Genomic DNA, 22,984 nt, shown 5'->3' with positions numbered 1-22,984 from the left:
GAAGCCAGTCAGTGAAAATGGAAATGGAGGTGTCAGAGGGTGAGAGACAGGCTGGGATAGGGGGGAAAGGGAATGTAGCAGGTAAAAGTGGAGAGGTACCTGGGGAGTCAGATATCAGGCAGGTTGTATTGTATCATAAATCCAGTGTCTATATTGGGTCCATAAGTTTCTGTATCTAGGAGGTTGATGAAATGAAGTTCATAGGCCCATCTGTGAAAAGTGGTTTGTAAATTCAAACAAGCACCAAACCTTGCTAGCCTCATCACCAGAAGCCAACTTCCTACAGCCGAAAACACACTGAATGAATCCAGACCATGCCATAACAAGACATGCAGAACCTGCCAACATATCTCCAGTACCCCCACAAACTGCTCACCAGAATCTATCAAAGACAAGAATACCCAACTACATGTGGGGCACATTTCTCACAAAAAAAAAACACTCTGCCTCCAGTCTCTCAGGCCTGTTCCTGAAAGGGAATTTAAATTAAAATACGGGACTCAACACCTAGTTGCAAAAAGCAATTATGGGTTCCTTAATCCTCAGTGTTACCTGCAGCAGTTTCCCCAACCTCTATTCCAGAGCTCAAGTTAGATGTAAAGCAAAAGGGCAAAAGGTCGGCTAGCAACAACATTTCCACTTCCAAAAGTTGCAGTTTTCAACTGAGAACTTTTAAAAATTGACTGAACAGCAAAGAATCAAAATAAAGGGGAAAAAAATTAATTATAGATTTCATAAATTTTAGGGCTGGAAGGGACCTTGAAGATCATCAAGTCCAGCTCCATGCCCCAGGGACAGGAAGTCAGCTAGGGTCAAAGGATCCCAGAAAAATAAGCATCCAACCATTTCTTGAATGAGTCCAGAGTAGGTACCTGCACCACTTCTGGAGGGGGTCTATTCCAGGTCTTGGCGGCTCGAACAGTAAAGAAAAATTGTCTTATGTCCAGCCTAAAATGGTCTCGGAGGAGTTTATGACCGTTGGTCCTTGTTTTTCCTTGGGGTGCTCTGGTGAATATACATTCTCGCAGGCCCTAATGTACACCCCTTATGTACTTATAAGGAGCCAGCAGGTCCCCCCTGAGCCTGCGCTTTTCCAGGCTGAAGAGTCCCATGGCTCTCAGCTTCTCTTCATAATGCCTATTCTCTTGACCTCTGATCATGCATGCAGCTCTCCTCAGGACTCTCTCAAGCTTTTCCACATCCTTCTTGAATTGTGGAGCCCAGAATTGGATGCAGTACTCCAGCTACAGCCTCACCAAGGCCGAATACAGCGGGAGGATAACATCTTGTGATTTACTTGAGAAGCATCTATGGATGCAAGCTAGAGTTTTGTTTGCTTTACCAGCTGTGACATTGCATTGGTGGCAAGTGTTCATCTTGTGGTCAATCATGACCCCCAAGTCTCTTTCAGCTGTGGTGCTAGCAAGCATAGTACTGCCAAGCCTATAAGTATGCTGTGGGTTTCCCCCTACCCCCCAAGGTGGAGTACCTTACATTTATTGGCATTAAATGTTATCAGGTTGGTGTCTGCTCACTTACTAAGCTTATCCAAGTCAGCCTGGATCACTAGCCTGTCCTCCAGTGTGAACGCTATGCCCCAAAGTTTAGTGTCATCAGTGAACTTAGCCAGTAAGCTTCTGACACCAATGTCCACATTGTTGATAAAGATGTAAAAGAGAACTGGTCCAAGGACAGAGACTTGGGGGACACCACTGGTCATGGAGCACCATAATGATTCTCTACCATCGAGCACTACTCTCTGGGCCTGACCTTGTAGCCAATTTCCCAGCCATCAGACTGTGGTGTAGCTGAGGCCACAGTTGGCCAATTTTTCCATGAGAAGGTTGTGGGACACCAGATCAAAAGCTTTTTTTGAATTCCAGATATATGATGTCAATCTCTTCTCCCTTGCCCAGGTGATATGTCACCTGGTCATAGAAGGCAATGAGATTGGTCAGGCAAGACCTACTTATAACAAACCCATGCTGGCTATCCCTCAGGATATTGCCCTCAGCCATCTTATCCAGAAGGGTCTTCTTGATAATTTTATCCTAATCTTACCAGGGATTGAGGTAAAGCTGATTTGCCTGTAATTCCTGGGATCTACTTTCCACCCTTTCTTGAAGATGGGTAGCGCATTGGCCTTCTTCCAGTCTTTAGGTGCTTCACCTGAGTGCCATGAGTTTTTAAATATTTTTGCCAATGGTTGGGCTATGACAGCTGCCAGCTCCTTGAGTACTCTAGGGCGTGATCTGTCAGGACCAGCTGACTTGAAGGTGTCCAGCTTCTCAAGGTAATCCTTTACTAGATCAACACCGATGCTGGGTATAAATATGCCCTCACCCTGGCCATCCCATGTCTTGCTAGGCAGGGCAGTCCCATTGGACTGATGAAAGACTGACACAAAGTACCCATTAAGCAGATTGGCCTTTTCCTGGGTGTCGGTTATCAGCTGTCCCATTCAGTTCAGCAGGGGTCCAACGTTACCCTTGCCTTTTTATGACTCCCTACATATCTGAAAAAGGACTTTTTGTTATCCTTGATATGTGAAGCCAGATGGAGCTTTGTTCCAGCCTTGGCTTTCATGATCTGCTCCCTGCAGTTATGGGACAGTGCTGAGTACTTCTCCTTGGTGGTAATTCCAGGCTTCCATCCTTTATAAGTCTCTCTTTTGAGGCATAGGAGGTCCTCAAGTTCCCTGCTGATCCAAGAGGGGTGATGTGCCCTTTTGCTACTGTTCCTCCAAGATGGGATGGCCATTCCTTGTGCTGTCAGGGTCGCTCCCTTGAGGAGCAACCATTCCTCTTGGACTCCTCTTCCTGTCAAGTCATGATCCCTTGTCAAAGTCAGCTTTCCTGAAGTCTAGGACTTCTGTATTGCTGACTGACTTTCCAGCTTTGCGATGGATAGTAAAGGTGATCAGCTCATGGTCACTATCACCCGGATTTCCATCGATTCTTATGTCACTGACTAGGTCATCCCCTTCGGCCAGTACCAGGTCCAGTAACACTTTACCTCTTGTCAGCCCATAAACTTCTTGAGTCAGGTAGAGGACATACGTGAGGAAGCTTTGCAGCTGATTGGATATGGCCATGTTCCCCACATATTTTAACCCAGAGAGACTCCAGTCACCCTTCCTGGGTGCCAATGTCAATTTGCAGGGACATGTATCTGTCCTTGACCTAGAGAGATACACTCTAGAGAGATACTCATAGATACAATATATAAATAAATACATGCTTTTTAAAAAAATGGATAAGAACTTTACAAATGAGAAAACAATACCTTGCTATTTGTACTATCTCAAGAGGATTGATCATGAATTTGAATCAGGACCCTGACATAATCATCACTGTACCATAATGGATACAGAAAGAGCAGAGTACTAGTCCAACACCAGCCTCTTCACTGTTAGCCTAACCTTTCATAAAACTTGCTAAATGGAAGATACAAGTAGTTTTTAATTTATTGGTTTGACAACCTTAATTTATTGCTTTATCTAATACAAATGAACTAATCAATATAGTGATTGCTGACAGAGGACTGTTTTATGCTTCTCTATCTGTTCAATTTTCATTTAAATACAATTGTTAACAAAAAAGGCTAGGATATATTTACCAAAAAGAAATATAGTACTATGATCAAGGGATTAGCAGTTGTGCTAAACAGGCAAAAATTTACTGCATTATAGTTGGCATTCATCTGCTAACAGCATTATCTACCAAGAGTTAGGCAAGAATGTATGAAGAATGCGATTTCATAAGTTTCAGCAGTTTCAAATCCTTCTCTCACTATAATCCTACAACAAGTCACACTGATTTCAAAGAAAGCAGCACTGGGTCCATTGTTTTATAATAAATCATTACTGAAATATGAAAACTGTCTGCAACCTGGACATTCCAGAAGAATAAGTCCCATGTGGTTCAGTTAAAGGCAGCTCATAATTACTGTAAGTTTTGTGAAAAGCCCAACTGTAGGAAGTTTCACCTTACAGTCTGAAGCCCAGTTGAATAATCCCATAGCCACAGAGCAAATTTAGGGTTTTGCTTCCATTCGTCCACCAATATTGCCATGGCAAAATAATAAAATTACATAGTCTTAACTTTTCTTTAATAAGCTAACACAAATATTCTTGGCTATTTCTGGTAGCATCAGGTTTTGATAACATCAATAAACTGTATGTACAGCAGGAGACTTTGTTCTCTCCATTTAGGCACTTGGTCTGAGGCGCTAGGGACACAAGTTACATATAAACCAGTTTAAGTGATCAGAAACTGGTTTATCATTTAAATCTGTAACAGAACAGAAGTTCAGTTCACATAAACCAGTTTCAAAATGTCTGAAACGGGTTTAAGATAAGCCTGATTGAATGTAATATCAGAATTAACTGGTTTGACCCAAATCAGTTTATGGAACTTCTGTCCCAGACCCCTTCCTGGTTCAAGTTAAATCACAGTCCCCCAGCATGCTTTTCAGCCCTGGGATAAGCTGGGCTGTCTGATCCAGAGAGAAGGGCTGGCCCCACCCATCTCCTCCCTAGCTGAAGCTCTGGCTGGCTGAGAAGGAGGTGGAGACTGCAGGCACAGCAACGCCTGCCTGACTTCCCCCTACCCCACTCTCCCCTCACTCACTGCTCAAGCAGGGATCCCCCCTTTCCCACAGCAGGGTCCCCAGCAGCACAGACATCAGCCAGCCTCTGGCCATGCCACCCTCATGCTGGCCAAAGCTGAGAGGTATCTGTGTGTGTCTCCAATTTCACTGGAAGAAAGGCAGATGGAACAATGTCTGCTTAGGGCTTGTTGGAGGTAATCAATAGTTCAGTTGGAAATGTCCCTCTATTCTTCCTTACAAAAGACTTGGAAAAAGCTGTTTAAGAAGAGCTTAAACTAACCAGATAGGCTTTGTGTTCTGATAAGCTCCCTACTGGCTTGCTTGCTTGCTTCAACCTGTCAGTGTTCAAGAGAGGACAGAGAGAGGTGTGAGAAATGACCTAGTATGCAATGTATGGGATCTGTGAGTGCCTGTCAGTTTGCTGCATGAAGAAGCAGGGAGAGGGAGATTGAAAAGGTCAGTATGCATGCACTCCACACAAGCAGTCCTTACTCCCCCTCCACTCTTTGCCTCAGAGTACTAGCTGGGGGACACGGCCTGACAATACTCCCCACCATTGAGCAGCATGCTGGGAAAAGCCTGGTAAGGGCTGCTTCCCCTTCAAGCACATGTCAGCTGGGAACTGTGCAGCCCAGCCTAATCATAGCATCCTGCTGGGGCCTGGCCACATCTCCTCTCAGCTCAGCATTGTGGAAGGAAAGGGAGGGCTCACTCTGGAACCTCCCGGCTTCTAGCCTGAGCCACTGCAGACATATGCCTGCATTTTCTGAATCAAAAGTGAATGTTTATCCACTTGCAAATCAGTTCAATCTCTGCAAATTAAACTAACTGCAAAGACTGAACCAATTCAGGCTTGGGCTTTTTGAATGTCTGTCCCTGACCTGGGTGTTGGGGGCTGGTGAAGAGTTAAGTTTCTGAAAGTTCTGTCATTTATGTTGTTTGTAATCCCTCTTTTTGGACAGGCCTGTGCACTTGTGGAAACAGAACAATTTACCTACAAACACAGATCCCATATCACCAATTACTAATCCATTGGCAGCCAACCTGCAAAGCCCAATCCATCTACTGCTACTTGGAACTGGAAGTACTTGTGACAAAAAAGGAATAGCAGTAATTTTGTTTTAGATTATTAGTTCAGGCCTCATGTTGTACAATAATATGGACATACCACCAAATTCCTTCTTTTTTGTTTTTCTTTTATTTTTTGTGTAAAGCTCCTCACTCCAGTCTTGACATTCACCATCAAAAAACAGAGGAAAAATGAGGCAGGCCAACAACGCATCCCCAGTAAGATAAGTGATGAAACTGAGCATAGCAAACTATAGACTAGTATAGAAAATCCCATTACCAGAGATTGTTGAATCATCTTTCCTGGGCAATGATGAAATTCTCAATGCTTGAGTTATGAGAATTAAATTATATTCTAGAAGAGTTTTGATTTGGCCCACCTGGATTTGAACAAGTGACTAATTAACCCTTTCCATTACTAATAGCTATGGAATGTATTGCAGCCCTCACAGGTCAACAGGAAAATTCTAAAAGAGCCATTTGTGCACAGACACTGGAATCTGGAACATTTTTCTGTGCTTACTAAACAACACTTTAAAATCTGTGCGTCTGTCTGCAGAAAAAAAATGTAAGCAGGACAATCTCTAAAATCAAAGTAGGCACCAATTTTAGGTGCATAGTTTTCAAAGATAGTATGCAACAGGTGAAGGAATCATGTCAATGACCTACAATATGAAGTAATAAGAAAGTTCTTATATCTCCATTCTTCCTTACCCCTTTCCTGATCTCTAACAAAATGAGGTGATCCTGGTACTGGTCACCATTCTTCCACTTCCCTAAGGAGCATTAAGGAGTGCTGTGGGGGAGAAGAAAGATCCCAGGACTTCCCCTTTAATTCATGGTCATATGTTACGGACTTGTTTAGTATGTTGAAATTCCTAGGAAAATTATTCTACTAGCATCAGATCTCCTTTTTGCATTCATTGTCAAACCTGAATATATCCCCCTAGACTGGCCAATGCAAAACAGTTGCTAGGCAGCCAGGCTTCTCCTCGTTTTTCCTATCACAATGCAATAATGAAAAGTGCATACAAACCAGCCAGGACCTTACAGGAACATGTCTGTCTCTAACAGGTTGACTTTCAAAAAACCTAGGATTGCCACTCTCATTTGCAAACAGGTCATAACTAACTATGATGCTCATTATACATGCAGACCACGCAGTTCAAAATGCTGCTAGGCATTTAAAAATACTGCTAGAGTATAAGGAAAGCATCATCTGCTGGAGGCAATAGGGCCAACAAGAGATACCCAGAAGGAAGGAGACCCAAAAGGTATTTGAGTAACTACAGATTATTTGCATTGCTGCTTAATTTTTGCTCTGATTTTCTTATACACCCACAGATGAATCCACCACTCCCAACACTTCTCCAAAATTAAACAGACAGCCATTACCTGTGCACAGACTGTTTCAGTTGCTCTATCAAATGCAGAAAACATGAATGTGAATACATGTACTCATAATTTCTTTGTTTGATTTTTTGACTGGTGGACACAGCCAGTCATGGAAAACTGATTGCAGACCATTTTCACAGGATTCTGAAAATAGGCAGTAGCTAGCCATTTCCTAAAGTTGTGTCTCCTCCATTCCCCATTTTGTGCGGATCCTTCACAAGTTCTTAACCTGTCAGATCCTTCTCTTACAAAATTTGAGACATGGGTTTGAACCCCATCAGGCTAAGGAGGATGCTGAATGCAGCTCTCCCACTTCCTGGGTTAGTACTCTGATCTAAGCTTTTATTAAAAAGGAAGACACCATCACCTTCTCATCTAGCAGCCCTAGTTTAAACAAAAGTAACCACTTACACCGTTAGGTCTCTATGAGAGTGCCAGTGGGACTCAGGCCCCTCAGAAGAAATAGACACCATTTCTTTTAAGGATCCCAAAGCAGACACATGGCTGTTCTGGGCACATGCAGAAGGCAGAACTGTAGGCACATAGAGAACTTTTAGGCCAAACAGGGAGTCACAGTGTGAGTTTAGGTGACTCCAAAGCTACTCAGCAGACAAGTGGAATAATTTTAGAATGTAAATTCTAATTCAGGTTCTTAAAATGCACTTAAGTCCTTTATTGAATCAAGTCTTTACTCTCTTTCATAATTCTCCCACATGTAACATAGGAATATTAGTATTTCCTTTGTTCCTTCCCAACCTTACCCCAGACCCCTGGCTGGATTCAGACTTCAAGCCCTCTTGTGAGCCAGATCTGAGGGGCTAGCAGCAGCTATGGCAGGTCCATTGTTGGCAGCAGGGGTCTGTCATTAGGGGGTTCAAGAGGCAGCAGAATTCTGGGGACAGAGACAGGGTTCCAACAAATGTAGAGTGAGTAAGGGCTGTATCTGCACATACAGATGTGTGTGCTAATGCCCTCCCATCAACAGCTCTCTCTACTAGGCCCAGAGGCCCTAAATTCTGTGGCAGGCCATGTCCCCTAGCCCTACCCCACAACTTCTGTTAGGCTGCTAATAGTCCAGTGGGCTGAGTGGAATGGCTCATTGGGCTGGATTTGGCCTGCAGACTGCATATTTTACACCCTAGTTTAGACTGTAAACTCTTTGGGGCAGAGAGTATACATTATATAATATGTATAATGATACACAACAGGACCAAAATAACAATTGGATTAAGTAACTGACTAAAATATATAATGGACCTTTATGGACTGACAGAGATGTTATGCATAGTGGATCTAAAAAATCCTAGGTGTACCAAACTAGATAAATCCTTTCAACTGGAAACATTGCCATTAATAATGACTTGGTGATAGCTTCTTCAGTCCACCTGACAATGCTAATTTAATTAATTTAGGTGACAAGATGCAAACATACTTTAACAAATGGAAGCCAAATTAAGGGATTTCTGAAGCTCATGTTAGAATTCAGGTTTTTCCCCCTTTTAACATTTCCTCTAAAATGTGTGTGTTATTGTAATTGACAAGATTTCTTCTTTATTCTAAGATTGCTACTATGCTTACTTTGCTCATTTCCTCCAGCAGGAAAGGCTGAAAGAACTAGGGTTGTTTGTGTCCGGGCCGGGAGCGGTCCGAGGCTTTTGGGGGCACACGGCAGGCTAAAGATTATTTTACTTACACCGTAGATGGTCGCGGTGCAGGCAGGAGAAAACTTCGCTTAAGTTGCAGTTACAAAACTCGTACCAACAAGACCCGTAGAAAAACTCGAGCCTCTTGAAATAACTTGGAAAGAGCTCTGGATACACACACACGGAGTTTGCTAGGCTCTGTGGAATGAGAAATAAGAAATAAGTTCGCTGGAGTGATGTTAGTCCAGTGCACATGCTCTGGGGTTCCAGGCACGGTACGAGACTCCGATGATTGCTAGCATGAGTAGCTCTGCGCCGGTATGTTCTGGCCATCTGTCATGCCATGCGTGGGCTTTCTGACCGATCAGTCCTGCAACAGGCGCTGGCAGTGGAATAGGCCAGTGAACCTTAAACGCCACCATGTCGATGTTAGTGACATGTCCTCTACTCCACGAAGCTTGTCTGACCAAGAAGCTTGCTTCTTCCTGGTTTAGCAGGTCAGACCCAAGTTCCACGACCAAACATCCCAACCATACAGCTAGAGTTTCTTCAGGTTGGATTCTTGATTCTCTACACAACTCCTGTAGTTCAGTTCTGGTGCGAGCATAGTAGGCAGTAGCAACTTGGCTGGTTGTTGCTACAGGCTGATCTGTTACTTCGGGAGTCGTTGTTGTTATTGCTTCAGGCAGGAGGGGCGGATGCACTCCTCCGCTCGATTCTCCTTTCTGTTGACAAGAAGGCGTGGTCGCCGGAAGCGACGCTGCATCGGTGGGCGGGGTCGCCGGCCGAACTCTCGTGGGTTCCTCCGAAGTTCCACCCTTCTCTTCCAGTTCTTCCATGCGGTCTCCCTCTTGCTCGGTGCCATCTTGGCGTGGCATCTCAAGATTTCCTTTTACAGCCGCTTCTTTGACTGCTTGAACGGCCATACGCAGCTGGGCTCTTAAACTTAAATTCTTCTGCATTAGATCAGTTACAGTATGAAAAGTTGCAGTTAGCACTCCCCCCTTGTCGTATTTTGGGGCCACCCTCTCATCTGCGGCATGTCCCTCCATCTCCAGGTCTTCGCGGAGCTCAAATGGAAGCTCATGACCCCTTAATCTAGACGCCAGCATAAAGGGGGCGAACTGGTCGATCGGCACCGGTTCTTCACTCTCCCGAGCACATCTTAGGCAACGGGCACACTCCCGGGTGAGGGTCGGGTTTACTGCGCCTGCCGGGTTGACTCTGGGACACAGTGTCGGGGGGCCTGAACAGGACCCGCTCATCACTCATCACACACCCGAATGCCGCGGGGTGAAGATACACCTCCCTCTCTTTCGGGGCTCCATCTTCGGAAGCTCCCTCTTCTCCCCAGTGAAAGGCATCCGCTGATAAACCTCTCACCCGTTCCGCCCGCCTGGTGGTAAGCAATATGCCCCTTCAGTTCCATGAAGTTTTCTACTTGGTGTTTTCCACTGTGCCAAGGGCAGTTCTTAACTAATTCTAGCTCCAGTGTGCCTTCCCCTGATCCCATCCTCGTCGCCATGTGTGGGCTGGGAGCAGTCTGAGGCTTTCGGGGGTGAGCGGCGGGCTGTGGCCAGCAGCCCTGGCACGTGGGTCGGGGACTGCAGGCCAGTGGACTAGAATTAGGCACAGACGCGTAGCGGTTAATTAAAGATTATTTTACTTACACCATAGATGGTCGCGGTGCAGGCAGGAGAAAACTTCGCTTAAGTTGCAGTTACAAAACTCATATGAACAAGACCCGTAGAAAAACTCGAGCCTCTTGAAATAACTCGGAAAGAGCTCTGGATACACACACACACACGGAGTTTTGCTAGGCTCCGTGGAACGAGCGCGCAGGGAAGGGTACGTCGAGGGATTAGGCGGCGACGGGGAGAGGCTAGAGGTTGATCAGGCCCATATATCCTTCTTAAGGCACACGCTGGGTTTGTTAGGCTCCACAGAGCTCAGAGTTCTTCACAAGATGTGAAGTCCTCCTTCTCCTCCTCCAGATGGTTGTGGAGTCCTCCCTTGCGGGGTTCTCCTTGGAGTTCTCCATCTTGGGCGGAAACTGCTCAAGCCTCTTATACGGCTAGCAAGCCAATCACTAGCTGCCACATGGGAATAATTTAGAACTGGCCAATAGTGGGACACATATTTGCATGCGAATGGCGGGAACTCCTTTGCACCGGAGTTTTCTCTTTGCAACTGAGAACTGCACTGTGCAAAGAAAGCTCCTCGTGGCGGGAAATAATTCTGCAGTGCTGAAGCACACACAAAATCATACCGTTGGGTTATGACAGTTTAAAGAACACATATGGAAGATTTGATGACAGTCTTCAGATATCTGAATGGTGATTATAGAGAGAATGGAGATAGTTTTTTTCTATGGCTGTAGGAAACAAGAATAGAAACAATGGACTCAAGCTGCAGCAGGGGAACTTTAAGTTGGTCAGTAGGATAAACTTTCTGACTATGAAGGTGCTAAAGCACTAGAACAGAGTATCAGGAGAAATTGTGGAATCTCCATCCCTGGAAATTTTCAACAGCCAGTGGAACAGCTGGAATGGTTTAGTCAGGGATGATGCTGCCTGGATCAGGGAGGTTGGACTAAATTACTTTTTGAGGCCCTTCCCTATGATCCCATATGCTCAATTGTTACCTTTTATTTTATTTATTTTTAATACTCATCAGATTTGAAAGGAGTTTGCTTATGGATTGTCTTTGCAGCTCAGGTACATGTTACACTGACTACTTGAATTTTAGTTCAAGTTTGTGAAGCACTCATACCAATGAGTCCATGAAGGGAAAGCCTTTACAGGGAGGTTGTTGTTAGCCTAATCTAACTCCCACCAAGATGAATGGGATGTTTGGGAAAAAAATCAAGGTTGAAGGCCAGAGGTTCAATGTCCCTGACAGTTAAGTTTGTTTAACTGGTAAGGAGGGAACACCTTGGGTGCTGACCAATGTTCAGTCCCCATTTTAAATCATGGCACTGTACATAAAATGCCCTGGGCACCCACCTCAGACCAACAGAAATCCACCTGTTACTGGTCGGGGAGGGGGAGGGGGGAGAAATCAAGCACCCAGGTTTGCCTGGCCTGAGCTGGGAGGGGAGGGGGTGGATCGGAGCTCCCACCCCCCACTTTGTGGACCCTGCAAGGGGCTGGGGAGAGGGCTCCAATCCACTTCCCCCTCCAGTTCAGGCTTAGCAAAGCATAGCTGGCAGCTCACTGCTACTGGCTTCCCCTTTTCTCCTCCCCTTGCCCTTCCTGCTGAAAGCACAAGGGTGGGGCTGGGCTGCATCAGCCCAGCCCCGAACATGCAAAAAATGAACTGTAAGGAACACAAGTTGCTCTAAAGGAGAATGCCCTCATCTGATACCTCATTTAAGAAGGGTTAATTTCTTGCATGATTTGTGTCGTGGCATGGCTGTAAAGCACTTTCAGAGGACCTCATGTGAATACTGTAACTTTTGTCTATTCCCCTTATGTAGACTATGAGACATTAGGGCCTCCACCCAAGAAGTCACTGCAGGAGCCTACCTCTGAACAAACTGTTGGGTTCTAAATATCTGGGTATTTATTTTTGGAATTGGCAGGCCAGTTCTGCCTGAAATCATCTTCTACATCATCATTTTCTCCTCTGAAAAGTATATCTGAGCACAGAATGGAGAAGTACAAAGTAAAAAGTAATTTTTTAAGGCTAATTATGATTTTAAAAAATTAAGAACTTTCCCTTCTTACACTCTAGGCTGCTTCTCTCTCCCACACAGTTTTAGTCCTGATGTCAACAGATTGTGACCAGAAGTTGCTTTATTCCCAAACCTAGTTTAGGAATAGGGATGTCTCCCAAATTAGATGCAGTGAGTTTTATTCAAATAAAGGGAAAGAGAAAAGGGGGGCGGGGGGTGTGGTGGCTAGAACCAGAGGTGTTACTATCATGAGCAATAAATATATGCTCTTGGAGACATCCAGGCAATTGTTTAGCAGTTAATATTAGCTAATGCTAATGCAAAGCTTGCAAGTTTGCAACCTGCAAGTGGAATTTGTCTGTCACAATTCAACCAAAGTGTTGAATCTAACTGTTTAAACTGATCATGGGCCCCAGAAAAAGCAAACTACAAGATTAGCTGATCTAACAGGTTTTTAAAGGTCAGGCATAACAAAATCTGACCACCTAATATAATTAGCACGTTCCTAGGAATCCAAGGAATAAAAAACAAGGGGTTGAGCTTGGGCAGGTAATGCTAATTTCAAATATCAAAGTAATGTGGTATAATTTCCTTATTGGGTGAACCCGAGTTCGGGCGGTAACCTTTCACGATAATTTCTAACAGCTTTTGATCCCATAGGGTAACAGCTATAGGGCAAGATTGTGAGTGGCTCTAAAGCCAACAGATTAGCATATGATAAGGCATAAAGGAACGTGCATGTCAAGTGACTAGTTAGAAGGACGGGACAGAAGGATGATCGGGGACGCCTGACTTCGCTGGAACAACTTGGTGCACACCTGGTATAGTGGGACTGCTGACAAGCTGCCAACCCCATGTGGGAACTCTGTCATTCTGTCTATTTGTTGTTATCATTCACTGTTAGCTCTTTATTACTGTACTATCTGTTTGTCGCATTAACCTTTCTGTTAGCTGTTGTATGCTAAGTTATAAGTAAATTTGCCTTTACTTCACTCCCCACTCGCCTCCTTGATCCCGAACCCAGCAGCCTAATGGCTGATACACTCACAGCGCCTAGCTGGCCTGTGACAGGGGGGACTCAAATGTCTCAATGACAACTGAACTCCTGGGGAAAGGGATAATAGAATTTAAAACCACACTTTTTACTCTCTCCTGCTGAGGGTAGGAGAAGGGAAAGATATTTTTTTTATATAATATATGTATATGTATATGTATGTGGGGAATGAGAAGCCACCCTTTGAGTAGAATGTTTTGCTAGCTGTGCTTAGCCACTTTAAAAACCTACCCACAAGCTACAGTTCATAATAACAATCTAGTGCTTTTCAAAGACTTCTAATGTCTTGCTTATAGTGGCAGGAGATCTGTGTGATTTACTATATTCATGAAAGGCAACATGTGGGCACAGTCTAGGACATGGACTGTTTTTTACTTGAATCTGAGACTTGTTAATGGCTTCAATCTCTTCAGCACTTGCTTAAATTGGTACATTGATTCCCAAAGAGTTTTCATTTTTTAAGGGTTTTTATTGAAAGGGAAAGCACCCCTGCTAATCTTCACAGCAGGTTGCAAACAGACTTAATTTTAAGGCTGGCAGAGTTAGGTAAAGATAATATTTCTTCCTCTCCTACCATAACAGTTTATTACAAAGTTTCTTTTTCCCTTCACGGGCTCTAAATAATATTCTATTCCTAACTCCAGCATTTAGGTAGATTTAAAATCTAAGGCGCTAAAATTCAGTGAAATATTTGAGGTTACATGGAGTTTAAGTAAAAGAGAAGCTTGAGAAAAAAACATTCCATTAAAGGATGATTTTGAGACTAAGATACAACATACAATGTTAAATGCTTTTTATTCCAGCTCTGTAACTAGACTGGATAAGCTGTCATTATAAAATGTTAAGGGACAGATCTCCTTAGGATCAGCTCTTTGGTGGTCAGTATGGGTCAGGGGTAGCATAAATTTGGGCATTGACAAAAGTGACATTTGTTGCATGATCGGTCCCTTGAAAGCACTCTACAGCTATTCCCTGATAGAAGTGCATGGCTGCAGAGTACTTTAAAAGTGTCTGATTATGTGACAAATTAATCCTCATGTAATATAGTTTCAGATGAAGGCGCTCCAAAGCAGTGCCTTCATTAAACACACCTGTCTGTCTCTGTGCATGACTGGGGCTGGGCTGATTCAGCCCAGCCGTGCTCCTAGAGCTGTCAACACTGGAGTTGGGGTGCTGCAGGCAGGCATCTCCTCCTGGATTGGCTCCAAAGTGCAGCTCGATCCTTCCCCCCTCACCCCCACTGACCAAACACTGAAAATATGTTGGGTGGCGGGGGAGGGTTGTCGCTCCAACTCATGGCACTTCCTATGAAGCACCATGAGTCAGAGCAGGAAGTTGCATGTCTCTCAGCAACCTCTGATTCTTCACTGTGGTACGCTTAGTCACAAACTTGTGCTGACTAGTATCAATATGGGCTCAACTAGACCTCCTATGTCAGAGAAAGGAAAAAGCAGATATCCTGACATTACACAGAAATACAAGTGCCCGCCAGATTGAGGGAAAATTCCAGAAAGCTAAATTAAACAGATTGAAATTGAGTTGGTGGGGCAGAACATCACAGAGCAGGTTTAGATAAGGGTCAAGCACTTAGAACAAAATCACAGCACTAAAATTAAGGAGATGTTTGCAGGATGTAGGCCTTTTTGTAATTCTAAATAAACTCCATCACCACCTGAAAATTGAAACTGTGACAACACAGCAGTTTTGTCATTATCACACATAAATAATCCCTAATCCAAAACATTTTCTTTTACTGACTACTAATTCTTACCAACTGTCCATGTTATTTTTCCTTTAGAGAAACTTTTCCTACCATCACACCTGGACATCTAAGTCTGGCAGAGCTAAATTGCTTCAGCTCTACCTATTTTGCAATGAGCTGCAACTTTGTTTTATTTTTTTCTAACCTGGTAAAATGTGCTTTTATTTCTCCCATCCAGAAACCATACACAAAAGAGGGCTGAGGATGAGATTTTGGAAAGAATCATAAAAGGCTCGAGTCATAATAATCAAGGAAATAAAAGAACAGGGCAATGAATTATTTAGTCCTCATTGCCAATAATTATACAAATACAGAGTTTCTTTTCCATAAGAGCTTTCCACATTGTCGTGATTTGAATAAGTTGACCAAAGTGTCATCCTGAGTTTCACATTCCCTAGTAGCTGGGTTTTTGGTTATAGCCATGATGGTCCAAGGACACAGGCAGGCAAGGTTCTTCGAGTAGATGTGATATGAGTAGATATCTTTTATTAGACCGACTGAGTAGCTAGGAAAAAAGTTTTCAGATATCACTTCTACTGAAAGAACCTTGCCTGCCACATTCCCTGGTATACACACTTACTGAGATGACAGATACAATAAGTATTGGTGCCACACACTAGAGAAATATAAACTCCTGAAAACTGAGCTGTGCAGAAATTCTGTTCTTGTAAACCTGACTCAGGCCAGAAGCTATAACAACTTTGTTGGCAAAGCAGAAGAGCCATTAGAAGTTGATCTAGAAAAGAGTGGGTGGAAATATTTTCCTGTAAAAATCTCATTTATTTTACAAAACTACGCAAAACAGCAGATTCCTTTGAAAAAAGTATGTATGTATTATTTGTGTTATTGTAATAACTCATAGAAGGCATATGCTAACTAACACCAAGGATATCTCTTGCATTTTAAAATTCAGGTATGAAAAACCATCAAAAGCTGCTTTAAAAAAAAACTGTTCTGTCAAGTTGAGTCATCACTTTATTTCTGAAGCCTTTCATGCCATTTAGCATTTCTCTTCAAGGAATGTTTCCGGTCTGTTGTCATATCATGTTATATACCCAAAATGCAGATTCTGTATTTCAGTTACAATATTCAACTACATAACTTCACTAAGGGAAACCACCACGCCAAGGCAACAGTGTGGGAACACATTAAGTAAAGGGTTAAATTGTACAGTTGTATACAATGTATACCCTTTCAGGGAATTTTGGGAAATTCATCTCTCTCTCAGATCATTTTTCCAAATTTCATCATAAGTATAGTAAATAAGTATTTTTTTTTAAGTAAGGAAAAGATAATTTTCGCTTATAATTTTTTAAAATCTTTTTTCAGTAAAGGTCATTGTGAGTAACAATACTTCTATAGCATATTGTTTCAAGTGTCACATGGCTCTAAAGAGGTGATTAGCAGGGATCCTAGTTCTCTCTGTTTAAAAATGAGAAATTCTCTGATAAAAAAACCCCACACATTATTTGATTAAAAACTCCAAAATTCATGATTTTCCATGATTAAAATGAAAGGCCACTCATATATATATATATATATATATATATATATATATATATATATATATAAAATATGAGTGGCCAATTTTATTTATATATATATATATATATATATATATATATATATATATATATATATATATATATATATATATATATATATATATATAATAAAATTGTAAATATATCATAAAACATTGTGTTCAATTCATACCTCTTTTATCTATATCCATACCTATAGAACACAATGTTTTAAGATATATTTAACAATTTTAAAGCAATTTGGTAGCCTAGCAGGGCCTCTATCATCATAAACATAAATTCAAAATATCTATGAATTCTGGTGACTGATTTTGGGATTTTTATCATAGAAAACCAGAGCTCCCCATGCCCCCTTCACTCACGAAGATGCAGGTCCAGCTGCAGCTGTCCTCAACACTGCTTTATGGTGCTGAGCAGCCCTGATATACTGGTACCCTGCCCATGCCATTGCCCCTCAATTCCCCATACACAGCCCGCCATGGCCTGCCAGTGCCTCTCACCCCCCATCCATACCAGTGCCCTTCACTTCCCATCCATAGCCGCCCCCCCCCCCCCCTCCCAGGGCGTGAGACCCAGCATGGGAGGGCAGAGCGGGGAAGCTTGTTGCCACCACTGGGAGGTCTGCACCACCATGGCGAGGTACCCACTGCCCGCCTGGCAGCAGCAAGGGGACACAACTCCGTCCCACCAACCGCGCTGCTTCCAGCCAGGCAGGAGGCACCTTGCCAGGGCTTGAAGCAGTGGCACCGAGCTACCCTGCCCCACTCTGCGCTGCCATGCCAGGTCCCACCCATTGGACTGCAGAAGCCCCAAGGGGAGGGCAGCAGGGCAGGAAGCCCCAAGCCTGCAGTGGGCAGCCTGCCCCCATCTTGTGCACAAATCTGGGGGGGAAATGCCCCCAGTGTCTCCCCCAGGAGTGTGAACAATAGCAGGGAGCCAGCCTACCTCCTCCCACACCCCCCGGAAGAGCCACCTGTTGCCCTGTCCCACTCCCCGCCTGGGCCTTGTAGCCATGCATTCCAGTCCTGGGCCCCAATCCCCATGCAGTAGCCCCAGCCCCAGCCCCAGCCTTGTCCAACTCCCTCCCTATAGGGACCTCCATTCCCTCCCTGCTGCCAGATTTACCTGTGGGGAGCTGCTGTCCAGGCTGCCTGGAGGTCATGTGTATGTGTGAGTCCTGATTCAATAGGGAATCTAGTACGAAGGTCAATGCTCTGGACTAACCTAATTCAAATAAATTTGAGTGCACATTGATCCAGGACTATGTTAGACTGGGTTCTACCATTTTTAGTCCAGACTATGTGCCCCAAATTTCTGTACGGTTATGGGTTTGGTTCAAATTCTGATCAGTTAGTGTGGAATATCTGTACCTAGCCTTAAGCTTGGTCTTGAGAAAAAGTTTTAGTCACTCGTCTTCCTGGATACAGGGGAGGCTGCAGGCCCTCAGCCAGTTGGCTGAGTAAAGCAGGCTGACAGGAGAAATTGCAGGAGGCTGTGGTAGGGAAGTCAGAAGCAGATTCTGTTTTCTAAGCTGTTGAGTTAGACAGACGTGCATGACTGAGTTTAAGGTGTAGGGTAAGAACAAGTCATAGTTCGGCTATTTTCTGTTGCTTGTTTATTTCTCTCTCTCTCTCCCCCTCAGAATGTGGTTACTGATTTTTTTTTATGCTTACAATTGTTCTGTAATAAATCTTTTCATTACCTTTTAAAACCCACTTACTGTCAGTGATGACTGATTTTAGAGCATTTGACCATACAGGCAGGCCTCTTGCATAGAAGGAAGGATCCATCTTTTCTGATTCCATGACTGGACAAGGGCATGATTCTTTTAGCTGGCAAAATCTCATTTGCTAATAACTGGCAAGACCTGGTGAAACAGTTAGAGATGAGGAGCCATAAGCAAGGGGCGATCTTTGAAGCATCTCAGCCCATTCTTAGAGTCAAGCAGCAGACAATATTGAAGGGCATGCTAGAGGGCACACCTGAAGGTGTAAGTACCCTGGGAGCACCCCAGACTGTATCTGGAGCCAGAGCGTTAATGTGAACAAAAGTTTAAAAAAAATATATAGTGTTAGATACAGCAAAGATTCATGTGCAGATCTAGACAAAACAATAATATGTATATGCATTTTCCCATCTTAGACTTGTTGCTGCATTCTAGCATATTTTTTAAACTTAGGTGAGAGTCCTTAAAGGAGTCCAAAACCTCATCTACTGGCTGGGTCTCTTCTCCAAATCATACTTTCTCCATATACACCCCCCCACCCCCACCCCTTCTCTCCTCACCTTAGATGGTTTCTTCCTTTACTGGCTGGTTTTTAGCTAGCTAAAAATTCACTGCACAAGTTGGTCCTTGATCCTTTCCCCCATCCAAGCTTTTCTATTTCTGTACATTCTCTAAGTTCCTCAATTCTCTCAGGCTACATACCAGTGTTCAAACAAGCCCATCTAAGTTGCATGGTTTTCTTTAAGTGGTCTAAACCTGAATCAGTAGAGCACTGTGAAAGTGTTCAGGAGAGGAGATGCACAGGCAGCCTAAAGTGGCAATGGCCCACAGACGGAACCCCTGAGCTTCTGGAGATTTCTAAGAGCAGCCAAGCTCACAGGGAAGTCTTGACTGACTGGCTACCAGTGGGAACACCCAACCCCCTTGGGAACTTCCAGCCATAGTAACCCCTCCCTCCCTACTCCAAGGCTTCCAAGGAAGAAACCCTAAGCATGGCCTCCCTCTTGTTAGTTGCAAGCACTTCAGTTTCTCTGTTCCCATCCCACCACTGATCCCTACCCCTTGCTCACAAGCCAAGGTATCCAGGAACAGCAGCACATCTTTCTTGCTGCTCTGTATGACTTAGAGATGGCTGTGGGACATTGCACATGCCTGTCCACAGATGACCTAGGTGATAATTGCACTGGAACAGGGCTTCTAGTCTAGGATCCAGGTGCCTATTCTCTGGCACTCACTATATCCTAATGGTCACCAAACATTCTAGAATCAGCTGCCTATTTCCAACTGGCCAACAAAGCAGAGACCCCCCCTCCCCTTGATACCATTGGGTTCAGAATGCTCTGGGAGCACCTCCAGGCTGCCAAACTGTTCAGGGCTTATGAGACCATCAGCAGCTGGTGGAAGTGCATAGTTATGCACACCTGGGATGACAAGCACTGTCTGCAGAACTTCTGTATGTGGTAGGCCACCTTCATAGACACTATCACTCAGCCAGGCCCCCACACTAAGCAGCAGGTCATTGGAATAAACACACCCCTGACTCTGGACAAGCATGTCACCATAACCATCTGGAAGCCTGCAATCTCTGACAGCCTCCACTGCACTGCCAACCAGTTCATCATAGGCAAGTCCAATGCCAGAGTTGTGGTCTGCGAGGTATATGGAGTCATCCAGGAACTGTGGGCAACCTTTTGCAGGTTGATCCACCTCATCAACCTGCAAAAGGTCATCACAAGCTTCTGCTGGATAGGCTTCTCCAACTCCATGGGGGCTATCAGCAGCATCCATATCCCTATCCACCACAGGGCTTCTTCTTCATCATGCAGGACATGTTTGACCACCATGACCACTTCACCCACATCCTAGCTGGCTGGACAGGAAGTGCCCATGATTCTGGGGTCTTCTGCAAATCCACCCTCGGGTTTGGGGTCTGACTGAGTCTTGGGATTTGTGATCGTTGAGTCTATGCTGGAGCCTTGAGGGTCTTTTGGGCTGTGTTTTTGGGTTTGTGTGCAAATCTTGGGATGCTTTGGGATAGGGTTTTGGGGTCTGTAACAGGCTCAGGGAATCTGACCTCCCCAGCATCTGATGCCCCTTTGTGGTCAGACTCTCCTGTCCATGCTTCCCGGCCTCCTTCAGCTCCTGTCATTCACCTGCCACAACTTTATCTTAATATATTAAAGGGGAGGCTGCCTCCAGAGGCTGGGATAGCCTCTTTGTTTTTTCTGTAGCCCTAAGAGCTACTCCCCACTACCTCAATCCTTGGGGCTACTCTGCCCATGAGTTGTACTTTGCCTAAAAAAAAGTCTTAGTCACACCTTAGGGGCTATAATCATGGACTCCAGCCACACCCATAGTCACATCCCTTGCAGATAACTCTCAGTTGGCACTTGGAGGGTACCTCTGGGCCTCAAATGGACATTGGGCCTCTCAGGCCCCCAAACCCTTGTCTGAGATTCAGCCCTTTATCTGTAGGTGAGCCCCCTCCACCAAGGTCCACTGCCTCAGACCCAGATAACCCTGACCAAAGTTGGTCTCAAAACACAGAGCCCTGCCAGCACCATGCCCTCTGGCCTTCAGACCTCCCCTGTACCACCATCAAATCCTCCAGTGTTAACTTCAATACATAAAAGATAACTAAAACACACAGAGTTAATCATCCAGTTACAACTCATCCAAAATCCCCTCAGAATCATAACAGTTTTTTCAGTCATAAGGAACCAACATGAATTTCCCAGCCCCAGGGGTATCTCCTTTTCCCTGGCAACCAACTCTCTCCAACTCCTTCCCATGCAGCCTGCAGGCATGGACTGCCATCTCCAGCCAAGAAACTGGGCTTATATGCAGCTAAGCCCTGCCCCTTCCAATCCCTGCCTTTGAAGATATGCCCAGGAGTCCCTGTTCAATCCAACAAGTGGTTTAGATTCCCATACCCAACAGCCCTCTTCAGCTTTTTACCAGTCCCAGGCCTCAAGGTTTGGGTTCCTGCTGGTGCTGGCTGCTGCAGTACTCTTGTGTCCACAAAATTCTTGTTCCCCTATGGACCCTACTCTTCCCTCCTGTTCCCTCTCATCATGTAGTCAGAGAGTTGGGGTTCCCTGTTACAGGGTCTGTGTGTGTGTGTGTGTGTGTGTGTGTGTGTGTGTGTGTGTGTGTGTGTGTGTGTAGAGGACAGTCTTATGCACAGAACATCTGCCTCAGCCCCCCTACCAGGTGCAGCTCGTGAATGCTGTGATGGTGGGGCAGATGTCCCACAGGAGTGCAAGGGGAGGGGGGGCGGGCCCCGCGTGCTCGGCAGGGAACCCAGAAGTGGACCGGAAGCACTTTCAGTTCACTTCTGGGTCCACCACTGAGCATGCTGAGGCCCCCCCCCATGCCCCTCTGGCTCAGTGAGTGACTGTGGGGGGATCCTGGGTGCCCCCCCAGACCCAAGAGGCACCAGCTGCAGAGCCAGGGGGCTGTTCTCCCCGCATCCTCCCCAGCAGACTTGAAAGTGGACCAGAAGTGCTTCTGGACTACTTCTGGGTCTGCTACTGAGTGTGCTGGGGAACACCACCCCCCCCCCCCAATGCTCCATCCTGCCCAGCATCTCAGCATTTACAAGCCACCTGGTACCTTGAGGTATATATAAAAAACATTTAAAGCTGTGTCAATGTCTGAATCATTGAATCTCTCTGAATCAATTGAGATGGTTCTGATTCAATTTGGAGATTAAAGGGTCTCCTGATTTGATTCAGATTCAGAGATTTGGCCACCGAATTGGGCCAAATCAAATCAGTGACTTAAGCTTCGCACAGCCCTATTACCCAAAGAGGTTGTAGAATCTCTATCCTTGGAGGTTTTTAAAACCTGGCTAGACAAAGCCTTGGCTAGGATGATATAGTTGAAGATGATCCTGCTTTGAGCAGGTGGTTGGTCTAGATGACTTCCTGAGGTCCCTTCCAACCCTCATTTTCTATGATTCTATTTACAAAAATATATTCTCCAAATTGTCACAATGAGTTTTAGTAATTTTGTAGCAAACCCCCCCTGTGTAGTGTGTTGTTCTTTTTATTTATTATTTAAAAATACATTCCCTCCCCTTCCCCAATCATTTCTGACTTTCTCTCCCTCTCTGTTCCCTATAGATAAGTATAAGTGAGCTAAGACTTTTAAGATAAGCTTCAGAATTTTATTTTGGTAGCAAGTTGTATTTGTTTTGGAGTTTTTTTCTCCTTCTTTTCAAATATGTGCCCTGTTATGGATATTCACTGTTTTATATTGTATAATTATTATGTTTATATTGATTGTTCTATATTACTATTTTACTGACACTATATGATTTAGGCCTACATATGTCAATTAGCATAAGTCATGTCAAGTTTCCATTTTGTTTATCAAGTCTCCATCTTGTGTCCCCTGCCCAGGCATACCCTATTGTAACTCTGTTGTAACGGTGTGACTCATACATACCCCTCCTATGTAACTTGGTTCCTGAATGAATGGAGATGAATTAGGTTGCTTGA

The sequence above is a fragment of the Alligator mississippiensis genome, chromosome 5 (assembly GCF_030867095.1).
Source record: "Alligator mississippiensis isolate rAllMis1 chromosome 5, rAllMis1, whole genome shotgun sequence".
In the NCBI taxonomy this organism is placed as follows: domain Eukaryota; kingdom Metazoa; phylum Chordata; order Crocodylia; family Alligatoridae; genus Alligator; species Alligator mississippiensis.
Note: the sequence above shows the minus strand (reverse complement) of the source record.